Consider the following 6,000-nt stretch of genomic DNA (forward strand, 5'->3'; position numbering starts at 1 on the left):
ATAGTGAGAAATCTTAAACAAACCAAAAACCTTATAGGACCACCATGGTATGTATGCATGGTCCATCATTGACCAAAGCATGATTACGAATGTGCAGGGACTGGGTGGATAGCATTTGCGCACTCTCTGTCTCTCTCTTTCTCTCTGGATATAAATATGAATAGGAAAGGGATGACTTATGTGTTTTTAATATGTGTGTATATGAGAATCTTTTATTAAAAAAACCTTATTATTATTTGTGGATTTCACATCATGTACCTTAATTTCACTCATCTCACTATCCCTCCCTGTCTACCCTGTCCTTGCAACCTCTCCCTCCAAGAAAAAATAAATAAATAAAAATAAAGCAACAACAACAATACCTCCCCTTCCCCCGCCTCACCACCCCACTGCAGCCAAAAAAAAAAAAACCCAAAAACAACCCATCTTGCCATGGAGTGTGTCACAGTGTGTCACACAGTGCACCCTTTGGCCACACAGCTTTACTTGCAAATATTCATTGCCCTGAGTCATTGGTCTGGTTGGAGGCCTCTGGCTTCTGCTATGCCATTAATACTGGCTCCTCACCAGGACCCCTCTCATGCATACTGCTGCTGACTTGTGTCATGGAGAATTCTGTGGCTTTGGATCTGTGTAGAGGAATTTTAATTCAGAACATGGCTACTCTGGCAAGACTTTCTAGGTCTGTGTAAGCCGCTGTATTACAGGCAGAACTTTAATCTCAGGAGAGGCAAGCAGATCTCTGAGTTTAAGGCCAGCCTAGTATAGAGCGAGGTTCAGGTAAAGAAAAATTTAGGTCCACACTTGGTGGTACATGCCTTTAATCCCACCCCTCAGGAGACAGGCATGTGGAGCTGAGTTCTACTCAGTTCTGTTGAGGCAGTTCTTTTGAGAGAGTGAGTACGGAGGCAGTGAGGGGAGTTGAGTTTGTGGCAGTTCAGTTTGCAGAATTCAGAGGCAGTTTAACTGGGAGAGTTGTACAGAGACAGGTTGAAGAGAGAACAAGCTGGACACAGGTACAGACAGAGTGAGCCAGAGAACGAGAAGGAGGCAGAAGGTTAGAATGGACTGCTAGAGCTAGTTTGAGACCAAGCAGAGCAATTCAGTGAGAAAACGAGAGAAGCCAGATTGAATCAGTCGGCTAGGAGAGGAGTTTGAGCCAGAGTTACTGAGTTGAACCAGCCAGCCAGAGTACAGAAAGAACTAGAAAGGGTGAGCTTATTGAACAGTAAGTCTTGGACGCTGAAAAAACATTCTAGGCCTAGATAAGATTGCACAGAGGCTAGATACAGCCGGGCGTGGTGGTGCAGGCCTTTAATCCCCGCACTTGAGAGGCAGAGGCAGGCGGATCGCTGTGAGTTCGAGGCCAGCCTGGTCTACAAAGTGAGTCCAGGACAATCAAGGCTACACAGAGAAACCCTGTCTCTAAAAAAAAAAAAAAAACAACAACAAAACAACAGCAAAACAGAGGCTAGATGCTTCCAGGACTAGGTCTAGGTTAGCAGACAAAGGCAGTCAGCCTCCCAGATAACGATTACGTCTGGAGTATAAAAATTACTTTTACATATCTGCATGTCCAGCCCCTTCACATACTCCAGAAGTTCATAGAAGGTACATGTTGGGGTGGGCCAACTCAAAGCCCTGCATCTGGGCCTGGGTGGTAGCTGAGTTGGTCAGCTTGCCAGCTCTCCTGCACCTACACCGCCAGGGAGAGCTCTCCAGCACTGCCCAGGCTAGCTCACCCAATGCCAAAGCCACCAAGAATCAGGGGCAGCTCTGTAGAGGAATTTTAATTCAGAACATGGCTGCTCTGGCTAGAGATCACATCCAAAGATCTTCTAGGAATATAAACACGCTTCTAATCCAGGAGACAGAGACAAGCAGATCTGAGTTCAAGGCCAGCCTGGTATAGAGCAAGTTTCTGGTAAAGAAGAGCTTAGGTCTAGGCCTAGTACAAGTGAAGGTCAAGGACATCTCTCCCACCTGGGCCAGCTCTCTCAAGAAGGAAGAGAGGATTTTTTTTTTTTAAAAGATAGAATCTCAGCTGGATGCCAAGGCTTGTAATCCCAGCACTCAGGAGGCAGAAGCAGGAGGATCGATGTGAGTTTGAGGCCAGCCTGGTCTACAAAGCAAGTCCAGGACATCCAGGCCTACACAGAGAAACCATCTCTTAAAAAAACTCAAAAATAAAAAAGTAAATAAATAAATAAATAAATAAATACATGATAAATTCTCATGTATCCCAGGCTGGCCTTGAACTCACAGTGAGTGTAGTGAATTAGATTTTGAGTATTGGTGTTTTTGCTGCATGCATCCATATGCATATTAGATAGCACTTGCATTTACTCATATATACTCTTTTTTGAGACAGGGTTTCTCTGTAACAGCTCTAGCTGTGCTAGAACTTACTCTGTAGACCAGGCTGGCCTTGAACTCACATCGATCCACCTGCCTCTGCCTCCCGAGTGCTGGGATTATAGGTCTGCGCCACCACCCAGCTTTCACTCATATATATTCTAGTGGCTAGAAGGGTTTAACAAGTACTCTATGAAGAATCACTATACCGAGAGAGAAAAAGAGAAAATTAAACTGCCGGGCATGGTGACACACCTTTAATCCCAGCACTTGGGAGGCAGAGGCAAGTGGATCGATGTGAGTTCAAGGCCAGCCTGGTCTACAAAGCAAGCCCAGGACAGCCAAGACCTTGTCTTGAAAAACAAAAACAAAAACAAAAACAAGCAAACAAACAAAAAATATTCTGACAGCTTGTTAGTGCCTAAAAAGGGAGGTTACCAGCTGACCCAGATTCCCCAGTCTTAGCATTGAAAATCTTGCATGCTGGGTTAGTCCTTGGGGCCAGGCTAACCTGGATGGCTGGTCATTGTATGGGCCTGGCTACCAGTGTCTTTTATTATCATGTTCTCTTTAAGACTATGACAGAGTACCAGCATTAGACAAGGTGACCCTGTGACCATAACCCACCAAGACAGACACAAGGACGCCGTGCAATGAAAAGCCACCAAGCATCTTTCCCTCTCAGCTAGTACAAACGGCTAGTGCACTTTGACCAATGACAGCTCCAGGCCAGCCTTGACCCTTCTGCTCTCCAGATAAGAACAGATGATCAATCATTAGACTGTCCTTGCTCCTTCAGGATGCTCAGTCCGGAATGAACTTGATTCCCCGAGCGCTTATCAGAATCACCCCGTACAATCCCATGCCCTGTAATGACTTCCCTTCTAACTGGATCTTATCAAGATGGCCCACAGTTCACCACAGCCAAAAGGATGAAAAGAAAAAAGAAATCCCCATATTTTGACAACCAGACACTATCTTACTTGGAGCCTGGCTCTAATGACTTATGATGCCTTATATAATAAACCTTTTGTAAACTGCTCAGTGGCATCTTTAATCCCAGCACGCAGGAGGCAGAGGCAGGTGGATCTCTAAGTTCAAGACCGGCCTGGTCTACATAGTAAGTTCCACGACAGCTTGGGCTACACAGAGAAACTCTCTCTCAAAACAAACAAACAAACAAACAAACAAACAAACACCAAAAGCCTTTAGAGCCTAAGTCCTGGTGATCCATTGTCCCACTTACTCTGAACGAACAGCCTCAAGAAATACAACTAGTGGGGCTGGAGAGATGGCTCAGAGGTTAAGAGCACTGACTGCTCCTCCAGAGGTCCTGAGTTCAATTCCCAGTCACCACGTGTGGCTGACAACCATCTATAATGTGATCTGATGCCCTCTCTGGCCTAAGGTGTACATGCAGGCAGAACACTGTATACATAATAAATAAATATTAAAAAAAAAAAAAGAAATACAACTAGTGCTGTAAATTTCACTGCTTGATAAGGTAGTGAGATGCTCACTTATCAATCCATCCATGATCCCACAGATAAGACCAGGGAGCTTCCATTAACTGTGATAAAGGAACTCCCATTAATTTGCCCTCTGTGTCTGTCTTACAGAATGTTTTATTTTTATTTTATATGTATGGGTGTTTTGCCTGCATGTATGTCTGTGGGCCACATGCTTACAGTGCCCACAGATGCCAGAAGGGGGCGTTTTTGGATCCTTTGAAACTAGAGTTATAATTACAAGCTGCAATATGGATGCTGTGAACTGAACTCCGAGCCTATGAAGAGCAGGTAGTGCTCCTAACTGCTGTGCCATCTCTTCAATCTCTGAAATGTATTTTCTTTAGGAAACTTTTTTTCCCCCAAGACATGGTTTCTCTGTATACCCTCCCTGGCTGTCCTGGAACTTGCCTGTAGACCAGGCTGGCCTCGAACTCACAGAGATCTGCCTGCCTCTGACTCCTGCATGCTGGGATTAAAGGCGTGCGCCACCACCGACCGACTATCACCATCTCTCTTTGTTGTTGTTATTTTTGTTATTATTTTTTTTTTGAGACAAGGTTTCTCTGTGTGGCCCTGGCTGTCCTGGACTCACTTTGTATAGACCAGGCTGGCCTTGAAGTCACAGAAATCCACCTGCCTCTGCCTCCCAAGTGCTGGGATTAAAGTTGTGTGTCACCACACTCAACTCTATCACCATCTTCCTTCCTTTCTTTCTTTCAAATATTTTTATTTATTTATTAAGTATACAGTTTTTGCCTGCATGTATATCAGAAGAGGGCACCAGATCTCATTATAGATGGGTGTGAGCCACTTTGCAGTTGCTGGGAATTGAACTTAGGACTTTGCTCTTAACCTTTGAGCCGTCTCTCCCGCCCTCCCCAGCTTTCTTAAGATAGCCTTTGTGGCCCTGTAGGGAACTCTGTCCTTGTCTCTCTAATCCCGTCTACACTCTGGTGCTTCCCCTTGTAACAAAATCTGGCCCTTGTACCCACTTCTAGATCAGAAATGCTGGTCACCTTGTGGCATATTAAGCTATAACTACATCCTGAAAACAGATCTATCTTGCTATACTTTAGGAAAAGAGTGCGCATTCCTTCAGAACCAAACCTTCATGTCTTCGTCGTGTGCTTGTATAAATTACTTTGGCTTGTAGTTTGAAGGTACAGACACAGGGGGAAAGTCTCCATATATATATATATATGGAGAGAGAGAGAGAGAGAGAGAGAGAGAGAGAGAGAGGGAGAGAGAGAGAGGGGTGGGTGCAGTGCTCTGGTCACTTTTTCCTTTGTACTCAGTCTGCACAAAGGTGCCACCTACATTAACATTTAGGGTGGATCTTCCCACTTCAGGTAATCTAATCTAGACACAGGATGCTAAGAGATTTGTTTCCAGGATGTTGCTAGAACCTGTCACGTTGACAGTCACTGCCAACTGTCACAATAGCTTACTATATCCTTTTACACTGGTCCACTCCCCTAAACTCAGTCCCAGATGATGGTCTCCGTGACTCTTCCTTTGTATAAGAGCCTACTCAACCACCGGCTTCTATGCCACCGGCCACCCGTCCTCCTAGAACTTTGATCCCGTCTGTCCTAGTTACTTTTCTATTGCTGCAATAAGACTTATAAAAGGAAGAGCTCACTTGGGACTTACAGTTCAGAAGGTTAGAGTCCGTGACCATCATGGTGGGAAGCATGGCAGCAGGCAGGCAGGCATGGCGCTGGAGCAGCACTGAGAGCTTTCATCTCCATCCACAGGAGGAGGCCGAGATACTGGGAAGGGCACCCCCAGTGACACACCTCCCCCAACAACACTGTACTTTCTAATCCTTCCCAAACGGTTCCTCCAACTGGGGACCAAGTAATAAAACATATGTGCCTCAGCCGGGTGGGATGGCGCAGGCCTGTAATCCCAGGGAGGCAGAGGCAGGCGATCTCTGTGAGTTTGAGGCCAGCCTCCTAAGAGAGTCCAGGACAGCCAAGGCTACACAGAGAAACCTTGTCTCGAAAAACCAAAACCAACCAACCAACGGAATTTTGTTTTTCAAGACAGGGTTTCTCTGTGTAGCCTTGGCTGTCCTGGACTCACTTTGTAGACCAGGCTGGCCTCGAACTCACAGAGATCCACTTGCCTC

Source organism: Acomys minous, assembly GCF_964271855.1.
Source record: "Acomys minous genome assembly, chromosome: 12".
Lineage (NCBI taxonomy): Eukaryota > Metazoa > Chordata > Mammalia > Rodentia > Muridae > Acomys > Acomys minous.